The 22,805-nt window shown below is 43.6% G+C and overlaps 1 long non-coding RNA gene and 62 other non-coding genes across 63 annotated transcripts in view; 1 reads left to right on the top strand and 62 right to left on the bottom strand.

The window, feature by feature from the left end:
* Positions 1-1,175, top strand: part of LOC146236513 (uncharacterized) — a 28,095-nt gene extending 26,920 nt beyond the window's left edge. The window contains exon 3 of the long non-coding RNA XR_014740878.1: positions 1,116-1,175. This is a non-coding gene — a long non-coding RNA (uncharacterized LOC146236513). The remainder of the gene's footprint in view (positions 1-1,115) is intronic.
* A 7,407-nt stretch (positions 1,176-8,582) lies between these two features.
* Positions 8,583-8,653, bottom strand: trnag-ccc (transfer RNA glycine (anticodon CCC)). The gene has a single exon. It is a non-coding gene; the product is annotated as a tRNA-Gly (tRNA).
* A 101-nt stretch (positions 8,654-8,754) lies between these two features.
* Positions 8,755-8,825, bottom strand: trnag-ccc (transfer RNA glycine (anticodon CCC)). Its single transcript has one exon. It is a non-coding gene; the product is annotated as a tRNA-Gly (tRNA).
* A 273-nt stretch (positions 8,826-9,098) lies between these two features.
* trnag-ccc (transfer RNA glycine (anticodon CCC)) lies at positions 9,099-9,169 on the bottom strand. The gene has a single exon. It is a non-coding gene; the product is annotated as a tRNA-Gly (tRNA).
* Positions 9,170-9,442: 273 nt separating this feature from the next.
* On the bottom strand, positions 9,443-9,513 carry trnag-ccc (transfer RNA glycine (anticodon CCC)). The gene has a single exon. It is a non-coding gene; the product is annotated as a tRNA-Gly (tRNA).
* Positions 9,514-9,786: 273 nt separating this feature from the next.
* trnag-ccc (transfer RNA glycine (anticodon CCC)) lies at positions 9,787-9,857 on the bottom strand. The gene has a single exon. It is a non-coding gene; the product is annotated as a tRNA-Gly (tRNA).
* Positions 9,858-10,130: 273 nt separating this feature from the next.
* Positions 10,131-10,201, bottom strand: trnag-ccc (transfer RNA glycine (anticodon CCC)). The gene has a single exon. It is a non-coding gene; the product is annotated as a tRNA-Gly (tRNA).
* A 273-nt stretch (positions 10,202-10,474) lies between these two features.
* On the bottom strand, positions 10,475-10,545 carry trnag-ccc (transfer RNA glycine (anticodon CCC)). The gene has a single exon. It is a non-coding gene; the product is annotated as a tRNA-Gly (tRNA).
* Positions 10,546-10,646: 101 nt separating this feature from the next.
* Positions 10,647-10,717, bottom strand: trnag-ccc (transfer RNA glycine (anticodon CCC)). Its single transcript has one exon. It is a non-coding gene; the product is annotated as a tRNA-Gly (tRNA).
* Positions 10,718-10,818: 101 nt separating this feature from the next.
* On the bottom strand, positions 10,819-10,889 carry trnag-ccc (transfer RNA glycine (anticodon CCC)). Its single transcript has one exon. It is a non-coding gene; the product is annotated as a tRNA-Gly (tRNA).
* A 101-nt stretch (positions 10,890-10,990) lies between these two features.
* On the bottom strand, positions 10,991-11,061 carry trnag-ccc (transfer RNA glycine (anticodon CCC)). The gene has a single exon. It is a non-coding gene; the product is annotated as a tRNA-Gly (tRNA).
* Positions 11,062-11,162: 101 nt separating this feature from the next.
* Positions 11,163-11,233, bottom strand: trnag-ccc (transfer RNA glycine (anticodon CCC)). The gene has a single exon. It is a non-coding gene; the product is annotated as a tRNA-Gly (tRNA).
* A 273-nt stretch (positions 11,234-11,506) lies between these two features.
* On the bottom strand, positions 11,507-11,577 carry trnag-ccc (transfer RNA glycine (anticodon CCC)). Its single transcript has one exon. It is a non-coding gene; the product is annotated as a tRNA-Gly (tRNA).
* Positions 11,578-11,678: 101 nt separating this feature from the next.
* trnag-ccc (transfer RNA glycine (anticodon CCC)) lies at positions 11,679-11,749 on the bottom strand. The gene has a single exon. It is a non-coding gene; the product is annotated as a tRNA-Gly (tRNA).
* Positions 11,750-11,850: 101 nt separating this feature from the next.
* On the bottom strand, positions 11,851-11,921 carry trnag-ccc (transfer RNA glycine (anticodon CCC)). Its single transcript has one exon. It is a non-coding gene; the product is annotated as a tRNA-Gly (tRNA).
* Positions 11,922-12,022: 101 nt separating this feature from the next.
* On the bottom strand, positions 12,023-12,093 carry trnag-ccc (transfer RNA glycine (anticodon CCC)). The gene has a single exon. It is a non-coding gene; the product is annotated as a tRNA-Gly (tRNA).
* A 101-nt stretch (positions 12,094-12,194) lies between these two features.
* Positions 12,195-12,265, bottom strand: trnag-ccc (transfer RNA glycine (anticodon CCC)). The gene has a single exon. It is a non-coding gene; the product is annotated as a tRNA-Gly (tRNA).
* A 273-nt stretch (positions 12,266-12,538) lies between these two features.
* On the bottom strand, positions 12,539-12,609 carry trnag-ccc (transfer RNA glycine (anticodon CCC)). Its single transcript has one exon. It is a non-coding gene; the product is annotated as a tRNA-Gly (tRNA).
* A 445-nt stretch (positions 12,610-13,054) lies between these two features.
* On the bottom strand, positions 13,055-13,125 carry trnag-ccc (transfer RNA glycine (anticodon CCC)). The gene has a single exon. It is a non-coding gene; the product is annotated as a tRNA-Gly (tRNA).
* Positions 13,126-13,226: 101 nt separating this feature from the next.
* On the bottom strand, positions 13,227-13,297 carry trnag-ccc (transfer RNA glycine (anticodon CCC)). Its single transcript has one exon. It is a non-coding gene; the product is annotated as a tRNA-Gly (tRNA).
* Positions 13,298-13,398: 101 nt separating this feature from the next.
* trnag-ccc (transfer RNA glycine (anticodon CCC)) lies at positions 13,399-13,469 on the bottom strand. The gene has a single exon. It is a non-coding gene; the product is annotated as a tRNA-Gly (tRNA).
* A 101-nt stretch (positions 13,470-13,570) lies between these two features.
* On the bottom strand, positions 13,571-13,641 carry trnag-ccc (transfer RNA glycine (anticodon CCC)). The gene has a single exon. It is a non-coding gene; the product is annotated as a tRNA-Gly (tRNA).
* Positions 13,642-13,742: 101 nt separating this feature from the next.
* trnag-ccc (transfer RNA glycine (anticodon CCC)) lies at positions 13,743-13,813 on the bottom strand. Its single transcript has one exon. It is a non-coding gene; the product is annotated as a tRNA-Gly (tRNA).
* A 101-nt stretch (positions 13,814-13,914) lies between these two features.
* On the bottom strand, positions 13,915-13,985 carry trnag-ccc (transfer RNA glycine (anticodon CCC)). The gene has a single exon. It is a non-coding gene; the product is annotated as a tRNA-Gly (tRNA).
* Positions 13,986-14,086: 101 nt separating this feature from the next.
* Positions 14,087-14,157, bottom strand: trnag-ccc (transfer RNA glycine (anticodon CCC)). The gene has a single exon. It is a non-coding gene; the product is annotated as a tRNA-Gly (tRNA).
* A 101-nt stretch (positions 14,158-14,258) lies between these two features.
* trnag-ccc (transfer RNA glycine (anticodon CCC)) lies at positions 14,259-14,329 on the bottom strand. Its single transcript has one exon. It is a non-coding gene; the product is annotated as a tRNA-Gly (tRNA).
* Positions 14,330-14,430: 101 nt separating this feature from the next.
* trnag-ccc (transfer RNA glycine (anticodon CCC)) lies at positions 14,431-14,501 on the bottom strand. The gene has a single exon. It is a non-coding gene; the product is annotated as a tRNA-Gly (tRNA).
* Positions 14,502-14,602: 101 nt separating this feature from the next.
* Positions 14,603-14,673, bottom strand: trnag-ccc (transfer RNA glycine (anticodon CCC)). Its single transcript has one exon. It is a non-coding gene; the product is annotated as a tRNA-Gly (tRNA).
* Positions 14,674-14,774: 101 nt separating this feature from the next.
* Positions 14,775-14,845, bottom strand: trnag-ccc (transfer RNA glycine (anticodon CCC)). Its single transcript has one exon. It is a non-coding gene; the product is annotated as a tRNA-Gly (tRNA).
* Positions 14,846-15,118: 273 nt separating this feature from the next.
* trnag-ccc (transfer RNA glycine (anticodon CCC)) lies at positions 15,119-15,189 on the bottom strand. The gene has a single exon. It is a non-coding gene; the product is annotated as a tRNA-Gly (tRNA).
* Positions 15,190-15,290: 101 nt separating this feature from the next.
* trnag-ccc (transfer RNA glycine (anticodon CCC)) lies at positions 15,291-15,361 on the bottom strand. The gene has a single exon. It is a non-coding gene; the product is annotated as a tRNA-Gly (tRNA).
* Positions 15,362-15,806: 445 nt separating this feature from the next.
* trnag-ccc (transfer RNA glycine (anticodon CCC)) lies at positions 15,807-15,877 on the bottom strand. Its single transcript has one exon. It is a non-coding gene; the product is annotated as a tRNA-Gly (tRNA).
* A 445-nt stretch (positions 15,878-16,322) lies between these two features.
* trnag-ccc (transfer RNA glycine (anticodon CCC)) lies at positions 16,323-16,393 on the bottom strand. Its single transcript has one exon. It is a non-coding gene; the product is annotated as a tRNA-Gly (tRNA).
* A 101-nt stretch (positions 16,394-16,494) lies between these two features.
* Positions 16,495-16,565, bottom strand: trnag-ccc (transfer RNA glycine (anticodon CCC)). The gene has a single exon. It is a non-coding gene; the product is annotated as a tRNA-Gly (tRNA).
* A 101-nt stretch (positions 16,566-16,666) lies between these two features.
* On the bottom strand, positions 16,667-16,737 carry trnag-ccc (transfer RNA glycine (anticodon CCC)). The gene has a single exon. It is a non-coding gene; the product is annotated as a tRNA-Gly (tRNA).
* Positions 16,738-16,838: 101 nt separating this feature from the next.
* trnag-ccc (transfer RNA glycine (anticodon CCC)) lies at positions 16,839-16,909 on the bottom strand. Its single transcript has one exon. It is a non-coding gene; the product is annotated as a tRNA-Gly (tRNA).
* A 101-nt stretch (positions 16,910-17,010) lies between these two features.
* trnag-ccc (transfer RNA glycine (anticodon CCC)) lies at positions 17,011-17,081 on the bottom strand. Its single transcript has one exon. It is a non-coding gene; the product is annotated as a tRNA-Gly (tRNA).
* A 101-nt stretch (positions 17,082-17,182) lies between these two features.
* On the bottom strand, positions 17,183-17,253 carry trnag-ccc (transfer RNA glycine (anticodon CCC)). The gene has a single exon. It is a non-coding gene; the product is annotated as a tRNA-Gly (tRNA).
* A 101-nt stretch (positions 17,254-17,354) lies between these two features.
* trnag-ccc (transfer RNA glycine (anticodon CCC)) lies at positions 17,355-17,425 on the bottom strand. Its single transcript has one exon. It is a non-coding gene; the product is annotated as a tRNA-Gly (tRNA).
* A 101-nt stretch (positions 17,426-17,526) lies between these two features.
* Positions 17,527-17,597, bottom strand: trnag-ccc (transfer RNA glycine (anticodon CCC)). Its single transcript has one exon. It is a non-coding gene; the product is annotated as a tRNA-Gly (tRNA).
* A 101-nt stretch (positions 17,598-17,698) lies between these two features.
* Positions 17,699-17,769, bottom strand: trnag-ccc (transfer RNA glycine (anticodon CCC)). Its single transcript has one exon. It is a non-coding gene; the product is annotated as a tRNA-Gly (tRNA).
* A 101-nt stretch (positions 17,770-17,870) lies between these two features.
* Positions 17,871-17,941, bottom strand: trnag-ccc (transfer RNA glycine (anticodon CCC)). The gene has a single exon. It is a non-coding gene; the product is annotated as a tRNA-Gly (tRNA).
* A 101-nt stretch (positions 17,942-18,042) lies between these two features.
* On the bottom strand, positions 18,043-18,113 carry trnag-ccc (transfer RNA glycine (anticodon CCC)). The gene has a single exon. It is a non-coding gene; the product is annotated as a tRNA-Gly (tRNA).
* A 272-nt stretch (positions 18,114-18,385) lies between these two features.
* trnag-ccc (transfer RNA glycine (anticodon CCC)) lies at positions 18,386-18,456 on the bottom strand. Its single transcript has one exon. It is a non-coding gene; the product is annotated as a tRNA-Gly (tRNA).
* A 101-nt stretch (positions 18,457-18,557) lies between these two features.
* On the bottom strand, positions 18,558-18,628 carry trnag-ccc (transfer RNA glycine (anticodon CCC)). The gene has a single exon. It is a non-coding gene; the product is annotated as a tRNA-Gly (tRNA).
* Positions 18,629-18,729: 101 nt separating this feature from the next.
* trnag-ccc (transfer RNA glycine (anticodon CCC)) lies at positions 18,730-18,800 on the bottom strand. The gene has a single exon. It is a non-coding gene; the product is annotated as a tRNA-Gly (tRNA).
* Positions 18,801-19,073: 273 nt separating this feature from the next.
* Positions 19,074-19,144, bottom strand: trnag-ccc (transfer RNA glycine (anticodon CCC)). The gene has a single exon. It is a non-coding gene; the product is annotated as a tRNA-Gly (tRNA).
* A 101-nt stretch (positions 19,145-19,245) lies between these two features.
* On the bottom strand, positions 19,246-19,316 carry trnag-ccc (transfer RNA glycine (anticodon CCC)). Its single transcript has one exon. It is a non-coding gene; the product is annotated as a tRNA-Gly (tRNA).
* A 101-nt stretch (positions 19,317-19,417) lies between these two features.
* On the bottom strand, positions 19,418-19,488 carry trnag-ccc (transfer RNA glycine (anticodon CCC)). The gene has a single exon. It is a non-coding gene; the product is annotated as a tRNA-Gly (tRNA).
* Positions 19,489-19,589: 101 nt separating this feature from the next.
* Positions 19,590-19,660, bottom strand: trnag-ccc (transfer RNA glycine (anticodon CCC)). Its single transcript has one exon. It is a non-coding gene; the product is annotated as a tRNA-Gly (tRNA).
* A 101-nt stretch (positions 19,661-19,761) lies between these two features.
* On the bottom strand, positions 19,762-19,832 carry trnag-ccc (transfer RNA glycine (anticodon CCC)). Its single transcript has one exon. It is a non-coding gene; the product is annotated as a tRNA-Gly (tRNA).
* A 273-nt stretch (positions 19,833-20,105) lies between these two features.
* Positions 20,106-20,176, bottom strand: trnag-ccc (transfer RNA glycine (anticodon CCC)). The gene has a single exon. It is a non-coding gene; the product is annotated as a tRNA-Gly (tRNA).
* A 101-nt stretch (positions 20,177-20,277) lies between these two features.
* Positions 20,278-20,348, bottom strand: trnag-ccc (transfer RNA glycine (anticodon CCC)). The gene has a single exon. It is a non-coding gene; the product is annotated as a tRNA-Gly (tRNA).
* A 273-nt stretch (positions 20,349-20,621) lies between these two features.
* On the bottom strand, positions 20,622-20,692 carry trnag-ccc (transfer RNA glycine (anticodon CCC)). Its single transcript has one exon. It is a non-coding gene; the product is annotated as a tRNA-Gly (tRNA).
* A 101-nt stretch (positions 20,693-20,793) lies between these two features.
* trnag-ccc (transfer RNA glycine (anticodon CCC)) lies at positions 20,794-20,864 on the bottom strand. Its single transcript has one exon. It is a non-coding gene; the product is annotated as a tRNA-Gly (tRNA).
* A 101-nt stretch (positions 20,865-20,965) lies between these two features.
* trnag-ccc (transfer RNA glycine (anticodon CCC)) lies at positions 20,966-21,036 on the bottom strand. The gene has a single exon. It is a non-coding gene; the product is annotated as a tRNA-Gly (tRNA).
* A 445-nt stretch (positions 21,037-21,481) lies between these two features.
* Positions 21,482-21,552, bottom strand: trnag-ccc (transfer RNA glycine (anticodon CCC)). The gene has a single exon. It is a non-coding gene; the product is annotated as a tRNA-Gly (tRNA).
* A 273-nt stretch (positions 21,553-21,825) lies between these two features.
* Positions 21,826-21,896, bottom strand: trnag-ccc (transfer RNA glycine (anticodon CCC)). Its single transcript has one exon. It is a non-coding gene; the product is annotated as a tRNA-Gly (tRNA).
* A 101-nt stretch (positions 21,897-21,997) lies between these two features.
* Positions 21,998-22,068, bottom strand: trnag-ccc (transfer RNA glycine (anticodon CCC)). The gene has a single exon. It is a non-coding gene; the product is annotated as a tRNA-Gly (tRNA).
* A 101-nt stretch (positions 22,069-22,169) lies between these two features.
* Positions 22,170-22,240, bottom strand: trnag-ccc (transfer RNA glycine (anticodon CCC)). Its single transcript has one exon. It is a non-coding gene; the product is annotated as a tRNA-Gly (tRNA).
* Positions 22,241-22,341: 101 nt separating this feature from the next.
* On the bottom strand, positions 22,342-22,412 carry trnag-ccc (transfer RNA glycine (anticodon CCC)). The gene has a single exon. It is a non-coding gene; the product is annotated as a tRNA-Gly (tRNA).
* Positions 22,413-22,513: 101 nt separating this feature from the next.
* Positions 22,514-22,584, bottom strand: trnag-ccc (transfer RNA glycine (anticodon CCC)). The gene has a single exon. It is a non-coding gene; the product is annotated as a tRNA-Gly (tRNA).
* A 101-nt stretch (positions 22,585-22,685) lies between these two features.
* On the bottom strand, positions 22,686-22,756 carry trnag-ccc (transfer RNA glycine (anticodon CCC)). Its single transcript has one exon. It is a non-coding gene; the product is annotated as a tRNA-Gly (tRNA).
* Positions 22,757-22,805: the final 49 nt, after the last annotated feature.

The following is a 22,805-nucleotide window of genomic DNA, read 5'->3' on the forward strand; positions in this document are numbered from 1 at the left end:
ACATTCTAGCCTTCTCCTCACCTCACCCTGAAAAGACAGGAGACATTTAATATCAAAGATCCAGTGTCTGGTCGGGTATCGCTTTCCCTGGCTGTCGCTGTTGTGTCTGTCTCTCTCTGCCTCGGCATCACCTCTGACCTGGTGTGTGTGTGTGTGCGCGTGTGTGTGTGTATCACTCCATTCCCTCAGGTGAGCCTGTGCTAACTGCTTCTTTTGTCATACGTTTAACGACAGTCATCAATCAAGACAGAGGAAATTACTGTTCCAAGAATGAATGGAATCTGTACAAGACACTCTCTCTCACACACACATACACTCTCTCTCTCTCTCTCTCTCTCTCTCTCTCTCTCTCTCTCTCTCTCTCTCTCTCTCTCTCTCCCTCTCCCTCTCTCTCTCTCTCTCTCTTTCTCTCTCTCTTTCCCTCTTTCATGCTTTCACATTTTACTGTCTGTCTTTTTAAAACGGTTTTCCTGCATAAACTACTGCCAAATGATATGTAAGATTCCCTGATGAGCAAATCCGATTTTCCAGACAGATAACCTGAACTTACTTTGACGTCATGATTCAAGTTTGCGAAACAATCCCAGTTTCTCTCTCTCTCTCTCTCTCTCTCTCTCTCTCTCTCTCTCTCTCTCTCTCTCTCTCTCTCTCTCTCTCTCTCTCTCTCTCTCTCTCTCTCTCTCTCTCTCTCTCTCTCTCTCTCTCTCTCTCTCTCTCTCTCTCTCTCTCTCTCTCTCTCTCTCTCTCTCTACTTCTCTGCCCTCCTCGTCCTCATCTTGTTCATGTGCCTGGTAGGGCTGCAATAACAAGAGCTCTTTCAGCTGACTTTTCAGACAGTTAATAAATGTGTCAGTAAACCTGGATTGAGAACGATAAGTCTGTGGACACACATACCCCCCCCCACACACACACACAGCCACACACACACCCACACACACACACAGCCACACACACACAGTATGTCCATGAGAGCCCTGCTCAACAGTCTCTGTCAGTCTGATGACTAAGACACTCTGATGCAGGAAAGGTTTACAACCTTGCTCCAGCCCAGTCTCTCTACGGACCTTGTAAAGACAACTCACGATCTGTGTGTGTGTAATGTGTGTGTGTTCCAGGGTCAGGGATTGTCCTCCCTAGGGTAGTTCTGTCCACTCAGATCAAAGTGGACTTCCAGGAGAATTCCAGACTTGGAAAATCCCACTCGGAACGGAACACCGTCACCATGGGAACCATCATCTTCAGACCGCCTGCACGGAAGCCAAACAAGAAATATGTATGTATGTGTGTTCAAATGGCATGTTAGTGGCCTATCCAGAGGCTTAGTGAGACCTTCACATTGATCAGATCAAACTAAGTCACTAGAGAGTCTAGCGTCCTTATCACACACACACACGAACAGGTCCTACAGGGGACACGTCTGCTGCTGCCCTGGTGACTCTAAAACCTGGCCCGAGGTCAACACTGCAAAAGGTCACACAGCATGGCTTTCTGGGTAATACTGGCACAAGTCCAGCTGAGCAGGAGCACCAAGGAAAGAGCAAGAGAGAGACAGACAGTGAGAGAGGGAGAAAGGGAGACGGAACAAGAAAGTGTGTTCCCTTCATCTTAAAGGTTGAACAAATGAACTAGTTTGGAACATGGACACAAATGAAACGCGTATGTTCACTTCTTGAGAGAGGAAGGACTCTCTTGGAGGACTGGGAAAGGCATGAAGTCACTATATTTTTTTCCAAAACAGCAGACACACACACACAACACACACACACACGGCTAATACTGAGGTGAGATTTCATCATAGATTCGCTGCAAACAATAACGTTTTTTTACCATAAATCTTTGAAGAATTTATTGTTTTCTCTTTCTATCTTCCTCCTCCCTCTTCTGTCTGTTTGCTCCAAACTATGCAGACTTCCAGATGAGTCTTAGTGGAACCATGTGTCAGAAACACTCATTCTCCCTTCAGTCCTACTGTCAAAGCATGCAGACAGGCAGGAAGGATGCACAGAGAGAAGAAGAGAAAGAGGTAGAGAGTGACAGAGAGAGAGGCAGAAAGAGATAGCGAGGTGGAAGAAGAGCGAGAGGGGGACAGAAAAAGGAGGGAACAGAGAGAGGAAGGGAGGTAGAAAGAAATAAAGAGAGGAAGAAGCAGAGAGAGAGGTAGCAAGAGATATGAAGGTAGAAGGAGAGAAGTAGACAGAGGGAGAGAAGAGAGAGAGAGAGAGAGAGAGAGAGAGAGAGAGAGAGAGAGAGAGAGAGAGAGAGAGAGAGAGGTCCTCCGCACACACTCAGATGACAAGCCTTCCTTTTTTTCAGGTCCTGATGTCCACTTGTCCATCAGCAAACCTTGAAGTCAATCTTCCAATATCCTTCTTTTCAAACAAACCTGAACTACTTGAAAAGCAGACTGAATTTGAATTTCCATTTGAGTTCATGGGGAACGTTGATGAGAGGGGAGAAAGAGAGAGAGCGGATGAAATGAAAGTGAATTGACCTCATTATAGATAAAGCTTGTGCCTGTACTCTCTGTGCCTCCCTGATGCCGTTTCTATCTCAGGGCCTTTTTCAGGGTCCAGCATCCAGTCCACAAGTTATGAGGTGAGGAGAGCCCAACCCGACAGACGGTAAATCCACACACACACACACACACACAGACACTGAGAATTGCATGTATGCATCGCTAAAACAGATACGCGCACACACACAAACAGACACACACTCGGTATCAGCTGCTCCCTAAGACAAGCCAGGGAGGACGTCTCGCCAACTGTGGAATTGTACCGACACAGACCTTCACATGCAGACGCATGGCATTTTCATGAACACACACAAACATGCACACTACTCGACACAACACAATGGAACTTTCTTCTTTTTCAAAACACTCTGAACCACATGCAGAAACACACAAATGTAGTATATTGTATACGCATGAAAACACTCACATCTTCCTGCAGAGTGTGGGAAGATTATCTTCAGGTAGTCCCTTATTTCCTTAGGTCAGAACTATATAATCTGAGGAAACTGCAGTTTCTGGTACCACAGACACACACCTATACCCACACATACACACCCTCCCACACACACACACACACACCCAGACTTCCCCAGCCCTTCCTGGCTCCTAATGTGAATTGTCTGGAATGTGGAATGTGTGAGATGACATGGCCAATATTAGTCACTCTTTTACACACTCTATGAATCAACACACACACACACACATTTGCTTTCTGTCTGTTTTGCTCCTACTGTACACACCCACACACACACCAGCACATATATGCCCACATATGTGCCCTCCTATTCTGAACACATACAGATTCACACACACAGATTCAAACACACACACACACACATATTTCAAGGTACGCCATACATCTTTTTAGAGGGGGTAGGATATTCAGCCTCCAATATCTAGTTTATGTATTTATTATTAAACAAGGAACAGTGTAGGCTGCTCTCTGCCCCCATATGAAAAAGGCCACACACACAGACAATATTTGATTGAAGATTTTTAGGAGTTCTTATGTGTACACAGATGTGCACACACCCATATACACACACACCACAGGCCCGCTGTGTGGTCTATTAGTGTCAGCCAGAAACCAATGCACACATTAGAGCCAATTGTGAGGAATGACAAACCCCAAAAAACAAACATAGATGTATACACACAAAATGCATTAGAACTAAAGATTCAACTCCCCTTTTCTACTCAGGTATTTTTTTTGTCAGGTTGCACACCTTGTGACAGACGTACACACACACACACAGTTTATGGTGTATTTAGTACAGGATAGATCATTGGCACAGGACTGTGGGCACGTGGATTAGATTAAGCAGGCCTCCCTAGTAAACCCTGTTATATTGCTGAGTGTAAGATATAGAAAGAGAGAGAGTGTGTGTGGCTGTAAAAGAGTATAAGTGAAAGAGAGACCCTGTGCAGAACACACTCACACACAGCTTAAGGTCAGATATTGAAGGTATTTAGTGCAGCATGGGAGGGAAGGTTTATTTATTACTAACGGTGGGAGTGTTACCATGGTCTGATACATGAGGACAGGTGGACACTTTCATTCCCTCCCTCCCTCCCTCCCTCCCTCCCTCCCTCCCTCCCTCCCTCCCTCCCTCCCTCCCTCCCTCCCTCCCTCCCTCCCTCCCTCCCTCCCTCCCTCCCTCCCTCCCTCCCTCCTTCACTCACCCTCTTTTTCTTGCCCTCCCTCCCTCTCTCCTCTTCTCTCTCTCTTTCCTTCTCTTTCCCTCTCTCTCCCTCTATATGCCCCCACACCTCTTTCTCTTTCTCTGTCTCCATGTCTCCCTCTTTCCTTCTCTTTCTCTCACTCTGTTTCTTTTTTCTCCCTTTCCCTCTCCCTCTCTCACTCTCCTCTATCTCTGTGGACAGGTTGTATATTATACAGGATGTTTAAGCCTTCATCTGACATTCACGCACATGTTGATTGACATCAGTTTTCAACAGGACCACTAGTGAGCTGTGCGTGCGTGTGTGTACGTGTGTCAGAGGCACATGACGCTTTGATAGATACACCCACAAACCAGTGGTGGATTGCTGATGGGTTACTGAAGGCATCATGTTTGCACAAGCTCAGTAGAATTTTAGATAACTTGAACCACAGCACGCTCAGAAACAAGGAATCAGATATCCAGATGTGGAGACAGCCAGACACACAGACAAGCATTCACAAAGAACCATACAAAAAAAATATTTCAAATTAATAAAATGCTAGTTTGGTGCTTTGGCTCTGTTACTTTGTTATTTATTCGATACTTATTTATAAGAGAATTCCTTTTTCTGCAACATGAAATTCATAGCAACGATTCTCTTTCGCTGTTTTTTTTTTCTCCAACCACAGCCTTTATCTAAGAGACATAAAGCTCAGAGATGGTTTATTACTCAGTCAGAGAGCAGACGAACAAACACACACACACACTAGAGGATTTATGGCTGCCATATAAACATAGACAGCTCCAAATATGAAACTACTATTTCATTTCACTATCATTAGATAAACATCAAACGCCATGGAAAATATTGGAATTATGTCGGAAAGAGAAGTATGTGTGTGTGTATGTTTGTGTGTATGCCGGAGCGTGAAAGAGTTCTGCTAAAATATTACTGTAACATTCCCACAGATAAGGATGAGACACAGCCCTGACCTGTTCCTGAAATCGCCCAATCAAAGTCATCTTACAACGCAGCCAATGAGAAGTCAGATTTCTGTATATGGTCACATGGAGATGTTTTATCGGTCAGATAAAAAATTACATCATCGGCTGACACTTTCTGAAAACACATCCCCCTGGTAGAGGCCTACTGACAGACATGCAGGCCCAGGGAGCCTGTTGGAATGGCTCTCTGGTTGGACGTCATGCAGGTCTGTACAGTTGAAAATTGATACAGCTCTTGCACTGTTAACCTAGTAACTGCAATGAGGAGAAGAGTGAGAGAGCAAAGGGAGAGGAGGGGGGGGGGGTTGAAGAGAGATTGAAGAGCAGAATGAAGTAAAATAGAGACAGTGTTCGATTTTCGACTTCCTGTCTGCATGCATTCAAAATGAAACAAAGACACACATGCTCACACACGCATACTTTGCCTGATCTCTGTGCAGACTAGAGGCAGCATGTTTGACCTGGCGTGTGTTTTTCATTTGGGCTGCTCCTTTCTCCTCTCCACTCCACTCCAGTCCATTCTCTCGCTCTTTCGCTCTCCCTCCCTTGCCCTCTGTCCCCCCTTACTTCCTTTAAACCCTCCTCTCCCACCTCCACGCCTCTTTCCCTTCCCAACCCCGGAGCAATGGCTGGCCTTGCGAACTCCCCATACCACCCCCTCCCACCACCACCACCCTGCACAACAGACTGCACCTTTGACCCCTCTCCCCCTTTAAACAGTAGGACACACCTGCCCTAGGCCCCGTGGATGTGTGTGTTGTCCAAAGTCAAGTGGATTTTTTCTCTGCATTTCTTCTGCATTATTATTCATATGAATACCTTGCCAGGACAGAGGAACAAAAGAGAAAGAGAGGGAGAGAAAGGGAGAGAGTGGAGGAAATAAAGGGAGAGAGAGAGGTCAGTTGAAACCAGCTGGTCAGTGCAGAAGTTATGAAAGTCTTCCTCACAAGAAAAGTGGGGCTTTGAGTATCCCCACAGAGCGCATACACACTCCACACAACCATCCTCTCCAGTAGACGCTTTACTTCCCCCTAACTGATCCCTTTGTTTTACAACTGATTAACTTCAGCCGTCCACTCCTCCCTGCCCTCCCTGCCCTCCCTCCCTCCCTTTCTCTATCCTTTCCTTTCTTCCTATCTGTCTAACCTGTTATCGGTGAAGGGGATATTTGGCTTTCTGTTTCTGTGTGTATAAATGTAGACGGCAGATCTAAGGTTTTAGACATGGCTCTACAGGGAGGCCTTAACACTCCCCATAACCATGGAGTCTGGCCATCAATAACAGGGATAAGAGCCCCCGCCCTCTAAAGCACGCACAGACACACATGTACTTACACACATACATACACACACGCAAGTTCAGACCAACTCCACTGAAGGTAATCATTTCCATATTTATTTCCTTTGCATTTCAATTATTTTCATCTACTTTCACTAAACAGTGCCATGGCTCTTGGGCAGTTGGAACAAGTGCCTTTGGAAATGGGAGTGGAAGGGCTTCTTTCAAACTATGGATATCTGCAAAATCTCTAGGCTTATTTGAAGGGATTGTAGCCAAACACAACGGACAAGACGGTAGGCTTTTCATTATGATTGTTGTTAATTCTCATAAAAGTCAAATTTTTACTCATAAGTCTAGATGATTGGGTGTGCTAGATCCAATACAATCAATGAACACAGTTCATCATCGGTTGCAAATGATATGTAGAAAAACAGTGAAACCATAAACTTTGAGAGAGCCAATCACAGTTTGGTTTCCCTCGTGTGTTAAGCCACAGTAAAACAATCTAACTTGTGTGGCTCCCAGAGTGAGGACAAGAGAGAACACACAATCATATTTTATTTGGAGTAATTGTGAGCCAGATTACTTCAAACCATTTTTGTATCTGTCTGTCTAAATCCTGTGAATATTATAATATGCAAAGCTGAATATAATGATTTTTTTAAGTATGATTGTGGAATCCACTTGCGCACAATTAAGACTCAACCTCCATACTGCCCCCAAAAGGAAAATTTCCTGAATGGCACTGGGGTTGCGAGGACCACACATTAGGAAGGAGAGGATTGGCATACAGCAAAGAGAGGATAAATTACATGATTTCCCTTCTAATGTCTTCTCCTTTACAGTAATTATCATGTTCGACAGACAACTTATTTTCCAAAACCTCAGACTCTACTTGATCAGCATATCTGCTTGTCTCTGATTCAATGTGGACACAAATCAATATGTTTTTTAGTATTTGTGTATTTATGGCTCAGCTCTTCTAAATTGTTTACAATATGATCAAGTTCTCTGTATACCATCACTGTCATAGATGGATCATTCAGGGCTGTTCCTCTGCTCTAACATTCGGTAGCAGCTTTCTGTTCTGTGAGGCCATGGGCTTCTTCCCCCTCCTGTGTGTTTTGACTCAGGGAGAGAACTGGGGGGAAATTAAAGAGAGTGGCTACCATGTTTCTCCCCTGCCAGGGGTACCTAACCAGATCCAGGTGCACACTTTTTCTCCGCACACACACACACTCAAACCTTTCTTGTTCCCTCTCACTGTGCTGTAGGTATGGGCTGCAGAAGGGCCAATGGGGGTAAAAACACCACAGTGCTCACAGGTCTGTCATAGATGTAAGCACACACATACAAACACATCATGTTCTGACCTTGCACATAAACACCTCTGTCCCGAGGGTGGATCTGGTTGTATGCTGTTGGTCACGCACAGGCCCATATAATGGCGGCTGTCTTTCATCACCATCTCCACGACATTTAAGCTTCAAGTCACCGTGACAACATGATCCAGCTGTACCCATTAAGTTTGTCCCCTTTAGACTTCACTTTCTCAGTCTATACTCTATTTATTGTATTCTCCAAGATATCTTCATCTTCTACCTCTAAATTATCCCTCTAATCCTCAATATTTTCCCCTTGTGAGACTCTGTCTCCCTGTTGGTCTGCTGCCGTGCAACTGGTGACTACAGCAAAAACAGTACTCTACTGTCCCCAAGTGGAAAATTAAAAACAGTGCAAAGGGCAAAGTGGGTAATTCAGGATCCATAAAGATGCACCAGCCGTGAATCTAACCCAGATTACAAGAATGGGAATCTTGTATGATACCACTACACTACTGGTCCTCCCTATGGCAGGATTGTTAAAGGGCTGAGGACACTTTATTGGAGAGAAACTTCACACAAGGTGAAATTTATGACAAATTCAGGATCCAAATATATAAAGAAGAACCAGCCGGGAATCGAACCCGGATCACAAGAATGGGAATCTTGTATGATACCACTAAACTACTGGTGCTCCGTGTGGCAGGATTGTTAAGGGGCTGAGGACCCTTCATTGGAGAGAAACTTCACACAAGGTGAAATTTATGACAAATTCAGGATCCAAATATATAAAGATGCACCAGCTGGGAATCGAACACGGATCACAAGAATGGGAATCTTGTATGATACCACTACACTACTGGTGCTCCATGTGGCAAGATTGTTAAGGGGCTGAGGACCCTTCATTAGAGAGAAACTTCACACAAGGTGAAATTTATGACAAATTACAGATCCAAATATATAAAGATGCACCAGCCGGGAATCGAACCCAGATCACAAGAATGGGAATCTTGTATGATACCACTACACTACTGGTGCTCCGCATGGGAAGATTGTTGAGGGGCTGAGAACACTTTATTGGAGAGAAACTTCACATAACTTGAAATTTGTGACAAATTACGGATCCAAATATATAAAGATGCACCAGCTGGGAATCGAACCCGGATCACAAGAATGGAAATCATGTATGATACCACTACACTACTGCTGCTCCGTGTGGCAGGATTGTTAAGGGGCTGAGGACCCTTCATTGGAGAGAAACTTCACACAAGGTGAAATTTATGACAAATTCAGGATCCAAATATATAAAGATGCACCAGCCGGGAATCGAACCCGAATCACAAGAATGGGAATCTTGTATGATACCACTACACTACTGGTGCTCCGCATGGGAAGATTGTTGAGGGTCTGAGGACCCTTCATTGGAGAAAAACTTCACACAAGGAGAAATTTATGACAAATTCAGGATCCAAATATATAGAGATGCACCAGCTGGGAATCGATACCGGATCACAAGAATGGGAATCTTGTATGATACCACTACACTACTGGTGCTCCGCATGGGAAGATTGTTGAGGGGCTGAGAATACTTTATTGGAGAGAAACTTCACATAACTTGAAATTTGTGACAAATTACGGATCCAAATATATTAAGATGCACCAGCCGGGAATCGAACCCGGATCACAAGAATGGGAATCTTGTATGATACCACTACACTACTGGTGCTCAGCATGGGAAGATTGTTGAGGGGCTGAGGACCCTTCATTGGAGAGAAACTTCACACAAGGTGAAATTTATGACAAATTCAGGATCCAAATATATAAAGATGAACCAGCCGGGAATCGAACACTGATCACAAGAATGGGAATCTTGTATGATACCACTACACTACTGGTGCTCCGCATGGGAAGATTGTTGAGGGGCTGAGGACCCTTCATTGGAGAGAAACTTCACACAAGGTGAAATTTATGACAAATTCAGGATCCAAATATATAAAGATGAACCAGCCGGGAATCGAACCCGGATCACAAGAATGGGAATCTTGTATGATACCACTAAACTACTGGTGCTCCATGTGGCAGGATTGTTAAGGGGCTGAGGACCCTTCATTGGAGAGAAACTTCACACAAGGTGAAATTTATGACAAATTACGGATCCAAATATATAAAGATACACCAGCCGGGAATCGAACCCAGATCATAAGAATGGGAATCTTGTATGATACCACTAAACTACTGGTGCTCCATGTGGCAGGATTGTTAAGGGGCTGAGGACCCTTCATTAGAGAGAAACTTCACAAAAGGTGAAATTTATGACAAATTACAGATCCAAATATATAAAGATGCACCAGCCGGGAATCGAACCCGGATCACAAGAATGGGAATATTGTATGATACCACTACACTACTGGTGCTCTGCATGGGAAGATTGTTGAGGGGCTGAGGACCCTTCATTGGAGAGAAACTTCACACAAGGTGAAATTTATGACAAATTCAGGATCCAAATATATAAAGATGAACCAGCCGGGAATCGAACCTGGATCACAAGAATGGGAATCTTGTATGATACCACTAAACTACTGGTGACCCGTGTGGCAGGATTGTTAAGGGGCTGAGGACCCTTCATTGGAGAGAACCTTCACACAAGGTGAAATTTATGACAAATTCAGGATCCAAATATATAAAATTGCACCAGCCGGGAATCGAACCCGGATCACAAGAATGGGAATCTTGTATGATACCACTACACTACTGGTGCTCCATGTGGCAGGATTGTTAAGGGGCTGAGGACCCTTCATTAGAGAGAAACTTCACAAAAGGTGAAATTTATGACAAATTACAGATCCAAATATATAAAGATGCACCAGCCGGGAATCGAACCCGGATCACAAGAATGGGAATCTTGTATGATACCACTACACTAATGGTGCTCCGCATGGGAAGATTGTTGAGGGGCTGAGAACACTTTATTGGAGAGAAACTTCACATAACTTGAAATTTGTGACAAATAACGGATCCAAATATATTAAGATGCACCAGCCGGGAATCGAACCCGGATCACAAGAATGGGAATCTTGTATGATACCACTACACTACTGGTGCTCCATGTGGCAGGATTGTTAAGGGGCTGAGGACCCTTCATTGGAGAGAAACTTCACACAAGGTGAAATTTATGACAAATTCAGGATCCAAATATATAAAGATGCACCAGCCGGGAATCGAACCCGGATCACAAGAATGGGAATCTTGTATGATACCACTACACTACTGGTGCTCCGCATGGGAAGATTGTTGAGGGGCTGAGAATACTTTATTGGAGAGAAACTTCACATAACTTGAAATTTGTGACAAATTACGGATCCAAATATATTAAGATGCACCAGCCGGGAATCGAACCCGGATCACAAGAATGGGAATCTTGTATGATACCACTACACTACTGGTGCTCCGCATGGGAAGATTGTTGAGGGGCTGAGGACCCTTCATTGGAGAGAAACTTCACACAAGGTGAAATTTATGACAAATTCAGGATCCAAATATATAAAGATGAACCAGCCGGGAATCGAACACGGATCACAAGAATGGGAATCTTGTATAATACCACTAAACTACTGGTGCTCCATGTGGCAGGATTGTTAAGGGGCTGAGGACCCTTCATTAGAGAGAAACTTCACACAAGGTGAAATTTATGACAAATTCAGGATCCAAATATATAAAGATGCACCAGCCGGGAATCGAACCCGGATCACAAGAATGGGAATCTTGTATGATACCACTACACTACTGGTGCTCCATGTGGCAGGATTGTTAAGGGGCTGAGGACCCTTCATTAGAGAGAAACTTCACAAAAAGTGAAATTTATGACAAATTACAGATCCAAATATATAAAGATGCACCAGCCGGGAATCGAACCCGGATCACAAGAATGGGAATCTTGTATGATACCACTACACTACTGGTGCTCCGTGTGGCAGGATTGTTAAGGGGTTGAGGACCCTTCATTGGAGAGAAACTTCCCACAAGGTGAAATTTATGACAAATTCAGGATCCAAATATATAAAGATGCACCAGCCGGGAATCGAACCCGGATCACAAGAATGGGAATCTTGTATGATACCACTACACTACTGGTGCTCCATGTGGCAGGATTGTTAAGGGGCTGAGGACCCTTCATTAGAGAGAAACTTCACAAAAGGTGAAATTTATGACAAATTACAGATCCAAATATATAAAGATGCACCAGCCGGGAATCGAACCCGGATCACAAGAATGGGAATCTTGTATGATACCACTACACTACTAGTGCTCCGCATGGGAAGATTGTTGAGGGGCTGAGAACACTTTATTGGAGAGAAACTTCACATAACTTGAAATTTGTGACAAATTACGGATCCAAATATATTAAGATGCACCAGCCGGGAATCGAACCCGGATCACAAGAATGGGAATCTTGTATGATACCACTACACTACTGGTGCTCCGCATGGGAAGATTGTTGAGGGGCTGAGGACCCTTCATTGGAGAGAAACTTCACACAAGGTGAAATTTATGACAAATTCAGGATCCAAATATATAAAGATGAACCAGCCGGGAATCGAACACGGATCACAAGAATGGGAATCTTGTATGATACCACTAAACTACTGGTGCTCCATGTGGCAGGATTGTTAAGGGGCTGAGGACCCTTCATTAGAGAGAAACTTCACACAAGGTGAAATTTATGACAAATTCAGGATCCAAATATATAAAGATGCACCAGCCAGGAATCGAACCCGGATCACAAGAATGGGAATCTTGTATGATACCACTACACTACTGGTGCTCCGCATGGGAAGATTGTTGAGGGGCTGAGGACCCTTCATTGGAGAGAAACTTCACACAAGGTGAAATTTATGACAAATTCAGGGTCCAAATATATAAAGATGAACCAGCCGGGAATCGAACACGGATCACAAGAATGGGAATCTTGTATGATACCACTAAACTACTGGTGCTCCATGTGGCAGGATTGTTAAGGGGCTGAGGACCCTTCATTGGAGAGAAACTTCACACAAGGTGAAATTTATGACAAATCACGGATCCAAATATATAAAGATACGCCAGCCGGGAATCGAACCCAGATCATAAGAATGGGAATCTTGTATGATACCACTAAACTACTGGTGCTCCGTGTGGCAGGATTGTTAAGGGGCTGAGGACCCTTCATTAGAGAGAAACTTCACACAAGGTGAAATTTATGACAAATTACAGATCCAAATATATAAAGATGCACCAGCCAGGAATCGAACCCGGATCACAAGAATGGGAATCTTGTATGATACCACTACACTACTGGTGCTCCGCATGGGAAGATTGTTGAGGGGCTGAGGACCCTTCATTGGAGAGAAACTTCACACAAGGTGAAATTTATGACAAATTCAGGATCCAAATATATAAAGATGCACCAGCCGGGAATCGAACCCGGATCACAAGAATGGGAATCTTGTATGATACCACTACACTACTGGTGCTCCATGTGGCAGGATTGTTAAGGGGCTGAGGACCCTTCATTGGAGAGAAACTTCACACAAGGTGAAATTTATGACAAATTCAGGATCCAAATATATAAAGATGCACCAGCCGGGAATCGAACCCGGATCACAAGAATGGGAATCTTGTATGATACCACTACACTACTGGTGCTCCGCATGGGAAGATTGTTGAGGGGCTGAGAACACTTTATTGGAGAGAAACTTCACATAACTTGAAATTTGTGACAAATTACAGATCCAAATATATTAAGATGCACCAGCCGGGAATCGAACCCGGATCACAAGAATGGGAAACTTGTATGATACCACTACACTACTGGTGCTCCGTGTGGCAGGATTGTTAAGGGGATGAGGACCCTTCATTGGAGAGAAACTTCACACAAGGTGAAATTTATGACAAATTCAGGATCCAAATATATAAAGATGCACCAGCCGGGAATCGAACCCGGATCACAAGAATGGGAATCTTGTATGATACCACTACACTACTGGTGCTCCATGTGGCAGGATTGTTAAGGGGCTGAGGACCCTTCATTAGAGAGAAACTTCACAAAAGGTGAAATTTATGACAAATTACAGATCCAAATATATAAAGATGCACCAGCCGGGAATCGAACCCGGATCACAAGAATGGGAATCTTGTATGATACCACTACCCTTCTGGTGCTCCGCATGGGAAGATTGTTGAGGGGCTGAGAACACTTTATTGGAGAGAAACTTCACATAACTTGAAATTTGTGACAAATAACGGATCCAAATATATTAAGATGCACCAGCCGGGAATCGAACCCGGATCACAAGAATGGGAATCTTGTATGATACCACTACACTACTGGTGCTCCATGTGGCAGGATTGTTAAGGGGCTGAGGACCCTTCATTGGAGAGAAACTTCACACAAGGTGAAATTTATGACAAATTCAGGATCCAAATATATAAAGATGCACCAGCCGGGAATCGAACCCGGATCACAAGAATGGGAATCTTGTATGATACCACTACACTACTGGTGCTCCGCATGGGAAGATTGTTGAGGGGCTGAGAACACTTTATTGGAGAGAAACTTCACACAAGGTAAAATTTATGACAAATTCAGGATCCAAATATATAAAGATGCACCAGCCGGGAATCGAACCCGGATCACAAGAATGGGAATCTTGTATGATACCACTACACTACTGGTGCTCCGCATGGGAAGATTGTTGAGGGGCTGAGAACACTTTATTGGAGAGAAACTTCACACAAGGTGAAATTTATGACAAATTCAGGATCCAAATATATAAAGATGCACCAGCCGGGAATCGAACCCGGATCACAAGAATGGGAATCTTGTATGATACCACTACACTACTGGTGCTCCATGTGGCAGGATTGTTAAGGGGCTGAGGACCCTTCATTAGAGAGAAACTTCACAAAAGGTGAAATTTATGACAAATAACGGATCCAAATATATAAAGATGCACCAGCCGGGAATCGAACCCGGATCACAAGAATGGGAATATTGTATGATACCACTACACTACTGGTGCTCCGCATGGGAAGATTGTTGAGGGGCTGAGGACCCTTCATTGGAGAGAAACTTCACACAAGGTGAAATTTATGACAAATTCAGGATCCAAATATATAAAGATGAACCAGCCGGGAATCGAACCTGGATCACAAGAATGGGAATCTTGTATGATACCACTAAACTACTGGTGACCCGTGTGGCAGGATTGTTAAGGGGATGAGGACCCTTCATTGGAGAGAAACTTCACACAAGGTGAAATTTATGACAAATTCAGGATCCAAATATATAAAGATGCACCAGCCAGGAATCGAACCCGGATCACAAAAATGGGAATCTTGTATGATACCACTACACTACTGGTGCTCCGCATGGGAAAATTGTTGAGGTGCTGAGAACACTTTATTGGAGAGAAACTTCACATAAATTGAAATTTGTGACAAATTACGGATCCAAATATATTAAGATGCACCAGCCAGGAATCGAACCCGGATCACAAGAATGGGAATCTTGTATGATACCACTACACTACTGGTGCTCCGCATGGGAAGATTGTTGAGGGGCTGAGGACCCTTCATTGGAGAGAAACTTCACACAAGGTGAAATTTATGACAAATTCAGGGTCCAAATATATAAAGATGAACCAGCCGGGAATCGAACACGGATCACAAGAATGGGAATCTTGTATGATACCACTAAACTACTGGTGCTCCATGTGGCAGGATTGTTAAGGGGCTGAGGACCCTTCATTGGAGAGAAACTTCACACAAGGTGAAATTTATGACAAATTACGGATCCAAATATATAAAGATACACCAGCCGGGAATCGAACCCAGATCATAAGAATGGGAATCTTGTATGATACCACTAAACTACTGGTGCTCCATGTGGCAGGATTGTTAAGGGGCTGAGGACCCTTCATTAGAGAGAAACTTCACAAAAGGTGAAATTTATGACAAATTACAGATCCAAATATATAAAGATGCACCAGCCGGGAATCGAACCCGGATCACAAGAATGGGAATATTGTATGATACCACTACACTACTGGTGCTCTGCATGGGAAGATTGTTGAGGGGCTGAGGACCCTTCATTGGAGAGAAACTTCACAAAAGGTGAAATTTATGACAAATTACAGATCCAAATATATAAAGATGAACCAGCCGGGAATCGAACACGGATCAAAAGAATGGGAATCTTGTATGATACCACTAAACTACTGGTGCTCCATGTGGCAGGATTGTTAAGGGGCTGAGGACCCTTCATTGGAGAGAAACTTCACACAAGGTGAAATTTATGACAAATTACGGATCCAAATATATAAAGATGAACCAGCCGGGAATCGAACCTGGATCACAAGAATGGGAATCTTGTATGATACCACTAAACTACTGGTGACCCGTGTGGCAGGATTGTTAAGGGGCTGAGGACCCTTCATTGGAGAGAACCTTCACACAAGGTGAAATTTATGACAAATTCAGGATCCAAATATATAAAATTGCACCAGCCGGGAATCGAACCCGGATCACAAGAATGGGAATCTTGTATGATACCACTACACTACTGGTGCTCCATGTGGCAGGATTGTTAAGGGGCTGAGGACCCTTCATTAGAGAGAAACTTCACAAAAGGTGAAATTTATGACAAATTACAGATCCAAATATATAAAGATGCACCAGCCGGGAATCGAACCCGGATCACAAGAATGGGAATCTTGTATGATACCACTACACTAATGGTGCTCCGCATGGGAAGATTGTTGAGGGGCTGAGAACACTTTATTGGAGAGAAACTTCACATAACTTGAAATTTGTGACAAATAACGGATCCAAATATATTAAGATGCACCAGCCGGGAATCGAACCCGGATCACAAGAATGGGAATCTTGTATGATACCACTACACTACTGGTGCTCCATGTGGCAGGATTGTTAAGGGGCTGAGGACCCTTCATTGGAGAGAAACTTCACACAAGGTGAAATTTATGACAAATTCAGGATCCAAATATATAAAGATGCACCAGCCGGGAATCGAACCCGGATCACAAGAATGGGAATCTTGTATGATACCACTACACTACTGGTGCTCCGCATGGGAAGATTGTTGAGGGGCTGAGAACACTTTATTGGAGAGAAACTTCACATAACTTGAAATTTGTGACAAATTACGGATCCAAATATATTAAGATGCACCAGCCGGGAATCGAACCCGGATCACAAGAATGGGAATCTTGTATGATACCACTACACTACTGGTGCTCCGTGTGGCAGGATTGTTAAGGGGATGAGGACCCTTCATTGGAGAGAAACTTCACACAAGGTGAAATTTATGACAAATTCAGGATCCAAATATATAAAGATGCACCAGCCGGGAATCGAACCCGGATCACAAGAATGGGAATCTTGTATGATACCACTACACTACTGGTGCTCCATGTGGCAGGATTGTTAAGGGGCTGAGGACCCTTCATTAGAGAGAAACTTCACAAAAGGTGAAATTTATGACAAATTACAGATCCAAATATATAAAGATGCACCAGCCGGGAATCGAACCCGGATCACAAGAATGGGAATCTTGTATGATACCACTACCCTTCTGGTGCTCCGCATGGGAAGATTGTTGAGGGGCTGAGAACACTTTATTGGAGAGAAACTTCACATAACTTGAAATTTGTGACAAATAACGGATCCAAATATATTAAGATGCACCAGCCGGGAATCGAACCCGGATCACAAGAATGGGAATCTTGTATGATACCACTACACTACTGGTGCTCCGTGTGGCAGGATTGTTAAGGGGCTGAGGACCCTTCATTGGAGAGAAACTTCACACAAGGTGAAATTTATGACAAATTCAGGATCCAAATATATAAAGATGCACCAGCCGGGAATCGAACCCAGATCACAAGAATGGGAATCTTGTATGATACCACTACACTACTGGTGCTCCGCATGGGAAGATTGTTGAGGGGCTGAGAACACTTTATTGGAGAGAAACTTCACATAACTTTAAATTTGTGACAAATTACAGATCCAAATATATTAAGATGCACCAGCCGGGAATCGAACCCGGATCACAAGAATGGGAAACTTGTATGATAACACTACACTACTGGTGCTCCGTGTGGCAGGATTGTTAAGGGGATGAGGACCCTTCATTGGAGAGAAACTTCACACAAGGTGAAATTTATGACAAATTCAGGATCCAAATATATAAAGATGCACCAGCCGGGAATCGAACCCGGATCACAAGAATGGGAATCTTGTATGATACCACTACACTACTGGTGCTCCATGTGGCAGGATTGTTAAGGGGCTGAGGACCCTTCATTAGAGAGAAACTTCACAAAAGGTGAAATTTATGACAAATTACAGATCCAAATATATAAAGATGCACCAGCCGGGAATCGAACCCGGATCACAAGAATGGGAATCTTGTATGATACCACTACCCTTCTGGAGTCCGCATGGGAAGATTGTTGAGGGGCTGAGAACACTTTATTGGAGAGAAACTTCACATAACTTGAAATTTGTGACAAATAACGGATCCAAATATATTAAGATGCACCAGCCGGGAATCGAATCCGGATCACAAGAATGGGAATCTTGTATGATACCACTACACTACTGGTGCTCCATGTGGCAGGATTGTTAAGGGGCTGAGGACCCTTCATTGGAGAGAAACTTCACACAAGGTGAAATTTATGACAAATTCAGGATCCAAATATATAAAGATGCACCAGCCGGGAATCGAACCCGGATCACAAGAATGGGAATCTTGTATGATACCACTACACTACTGGTGCTCCGCATGGGAAGATTGTTGAGGGGCTGAGAACACTTTATTGGAGAGAAACTTCACATAACTTGAAATTTGTGACAAATTACAGATCCAAATATATTAAGATGCACCAGCCGGGAATCGAACCCGGATCACAAGAATGGGAATCTTGTATGATACCACTACACTACTGGTGCTCCATGTGGCAGGATTGTTAAGGGGCTGAGGACCCTTCATTAGAGAGAAACTTCACAAAAGGTGAAATTTATGACAAATTACAGATCCAAATATATAAAGATGCACCAGCCGGGAATCGAACCCGGATCACAAGAATGGGAAACTTGTATGATACCACTACCCTTCTGGTGTTCCGCTTGGGAAGATTGTTGAGGGGCTGAGAACACTTTATTGGAGAGAAACTTCACATAACTTGAAATTTGTGACAAATAACGAATCCAAATATATTAAGATGCACCAGCCGGGAATCGAACCCGGATCACAAGAATGGGAATCTTGTATGATACCACTACACTACTGGTGCTCCATGTGGCAGGATTGTTAAGGGGCTGAGGACCCTTCATTGGAGAGAAACTTCACACAAGGTGAAATTTATGACAAATTCAGGATCCAAATATATAAAGATGCACCAGCCGGGAATCGAACCCGGATCACAAGAATGGGAATCTTGTATGATACCACTACACTACTGGTGCTCCGCATGGGAAGATTGTTGAGGGGCTGAGAACACTTTATTGGAGAGAAACTTCACATAACTTGAAATTTGTGACAAATTACAGATCCAAATATATTAAGATGCACCAGCCGGGAATCGAACCCGGATCACAAGAATGGGAAACTTGTATGATACCACTACACTACTGGTGCTCCGTGTGGCAGGATTGTTAAGGGGATGAGGACCCTTCATTGGAGAGAAACTTCACACAAGGTGAAATTTATGACAAATTCAGGATCCAAATATATAAAGATGCACCAGCCGGGAATCGAACCCGGATCACAAGAATGGGAATCTTGTATGATACCACTACACTACTGGTGCTCCATGTGGCAGGATTGTTAAGGGGCTGAGGACCCTTCATTAGAGAGAAACTTCACAAAAGGTGAAATTTATGACAAATTACAGATCCAAATATATAAAGATGCACCAGCCGGGAATCGAACCCGGATCACAAGAATGGGAATCTTGTATGATACCACTACCCTTCTGGTGCTCCGCATGGGAAGATTGTTGAGGGGCTGAGAACACTTTATTGGAGAGAAACTTCACACAAGGTGAAATTTATGACAAATTCAGGATCCAAATATATAAAGATGAACCAGCCGGGAATCGAACCTGGATCACAAGAATGGGAATCTTGTATGATACCACTAAACTACTGGTGACCCGTGTGGCAGGATTGTTAAGGGGATGAGGACCCTTCATTGGAGAGAAACTTCACACAAGGTGAAATTTATGACAAATTCAGGATCCAAATATATAAAGATGCACCAGCCGGGAATCGAACCCGGATCACAAGAATGGGAATCTTGTATGATACCACTACACTACTGGTGCTCCATGTGGCAGGATTGTTAAGGGGCTGAGGACCCTTCATTAGAGAGAAACTTCACAAAAGGTGAAATTTATGACAAATAACGGATCCAAATATATAAAGATGCACCAGCCGGGAATCGAACCCGGATCACAAGAATGGGAATATTGTATGATACCACTACACTACTGGTGCTCTGCATGGGAAGATTGTTGAGGGGCTGAGGACCCTTCATTGGAGAGAAACTTCACACAAGGTGAAATTTATGACAAATTCAGGATCCAAATATATAAAGATGAACCAGCCGGGAATCGAACCTGGATCACAAGAATGGGAATCTTGTATGATACCACTAAACTACTGGTGACCCGTGTGGCAGGATTGTTAAGGGGATGAGGACCCTTCATTGGAGAGAAACTTCACACAAGGTGAAATTTATGACAAATTCAGGATCCAAATATATAAAGATGCACCAGCCGGGAATCGAACCCAGATCACAAGAATGGGAATCTTGTATGATACCACTACACTACTGGTGCTCCATGTGGCAGGATTGTTAAGGGGCTGAGGACCCTTCATTAGAGAGAAACTTCACAAAAGGTGAAATTTATGACAAATTACAGATCCAAATATATAAAGATGCACCAGCCAGGAATCGAACCCGGATCACAAAAATGGGAATCTTGTATGATACCACTACACTACTGGTGCTCCGCATGGGAAGATTGTTGAGGTGCTGAGAACACTTTATTGGAGAGAAACTTCACATAAATTGAAATTTGTGACAAATTACGGATCCAAATATATTAAGATGCACCAGCCAGGAATCGAACCCGGATCACAAGAATGGGAATCTTGTATGATACCACTACACTACTGGTGCTCCGCATGGGAAGATTGTTGAGGGGCTGAGGACCCTTCATTGGAGAGAAACTTCACACAAGGTGAAATTTATGACAAATTCAGGATCCAAATATATAAAGATGAACCAGCCGGGAATCGAACACGGATCACAAGAATGGGAATCTTGTATGATACCACTAAACTACTGGTGCTCCATGTGGCAGGATTGTTAAGGGGCTGAGGACCCTTCATTGGAGAGAAACTTCACACAAGGTGAAATTTATGACAAATTACGGATCCAAATATATAAAGATACACCAGCCGGGAATCGAACCCAGATCATAAGAATGGGAATCTTGTATGATACCACTAAACTACTGGTGCTCCATGTGGCAGGATTGTTAAGGGGCTGAGGACCCTTCATTAGAGAGAAACTTCACAAAAGGTGAAATTTATGACAAATTACAGATCCAAATATATAAAGATGCACCAGCCGGGAATCGAACCCGGATCACAAGAATGGGAATATTGTATGATACCACTACACTACTGGTGCTCTGCATGGGAAGATTGTTGAGGGGCTGAGGACCCTTCATTGGAGAGAAACTTCACACAAGGTGAAATTTATGACAAATTCAGGATCCAAATATATAAAGATGAACCAGCCGGGAATCGAACCTGGATCACAAGAATGGGAATCTTGTATGATACCACTAAACTACTGGTGACCCGTGTGGCAGGATTGTTAAGGGGCTGAGGACCCTTCATTGGAGAGAACCTTCACACAAGGTGAAATTTATGACAAATTCAGGATCCAAATATATAAAATTGCACCAGCCGGGAATCGAACCCGGATCACAAGAATGGGAATCTTGTATGATACCACTACACTACTGGTGCTCCATGTGGCAGGATTGTTAAGGGGCTGAGGACCCTTCATTAGAGAGAAACTTCACAAAAGGTGAAATTTATGACAAATTACAGATCCAAATATATAAAGATGCACCAGCCGGGAATCGAACCCGGATCACAAGAATGGGAATCTTGTATGATACCACTACACTAATGGTGCTCCGCATGGGAAGATTGTTGAGGGGCTGAGAACACTTTATTGGAGAGAAACTTCACATAACTTGAAATTTGTGACAAATAACGGATCCAAATATATTAAGATGCACCAGCCGGGAATCGAACCCGGATCACAAGAATGGGAATCTTGTATGATACCACTACACTACTGGTGCTCCATGTGGCAGGATTGTTAAGGGGCTGAGGACCCTTCATTGGAGAGAAACTTCACACAAGGTGAAATTTATGACAAATTCAGGATCCAAATATATAAAGATGCACCAGCCGGGAATCGAACCCGGATCACAAGAATGGGAATCTTGTATGATACCACTACACTACTGGTGCTCCGCATGGGAAGATTGTTGAGGGGCTGAGAACACTTTATTGGAGAGAAACTTCACATAACTTGAAATTTGTGACAAATTACAGATCCAAATATATTAAGATGCACCAGCCGGGAATCGAACCCAGATCACAAGAATGGGAATCTTGTATGATACCACTACACTACTGGTGCTCCGTGTGGCAGGATTGTTAAGGGGATGAGGACCCTTCATTGGAGAGAAACTTCACACAAGGTGAAATTTATGACAAATTCAGGATCCAAATATATAAAGATGCACCAGCCGGGAATCGAACCCGGATCACAAGAATGGGAATCTTGTATGATACCACTACACTACTGGTGCTCCATGTGGCAGGATTGTTAAGGGGCTGAGGACCCTTCATTAGAGAGAA

The sequence above is a fragment of the Hypomesus nipponensis genome, chromosome 22, assembly GCF_054491055.1.
Source record: "Hypomesus nipponensis isolate SF chromosome 22, ASM5449105v1, whole genome shotgun sequence".
In the NCBI taxonomy this organism is placed as follows: Eukaryota; Metazoa; Chordata; class Actinopteri; order Osmeriformes; family Osmeridae; genus Hypomesus; species Hypomesus nipponensis.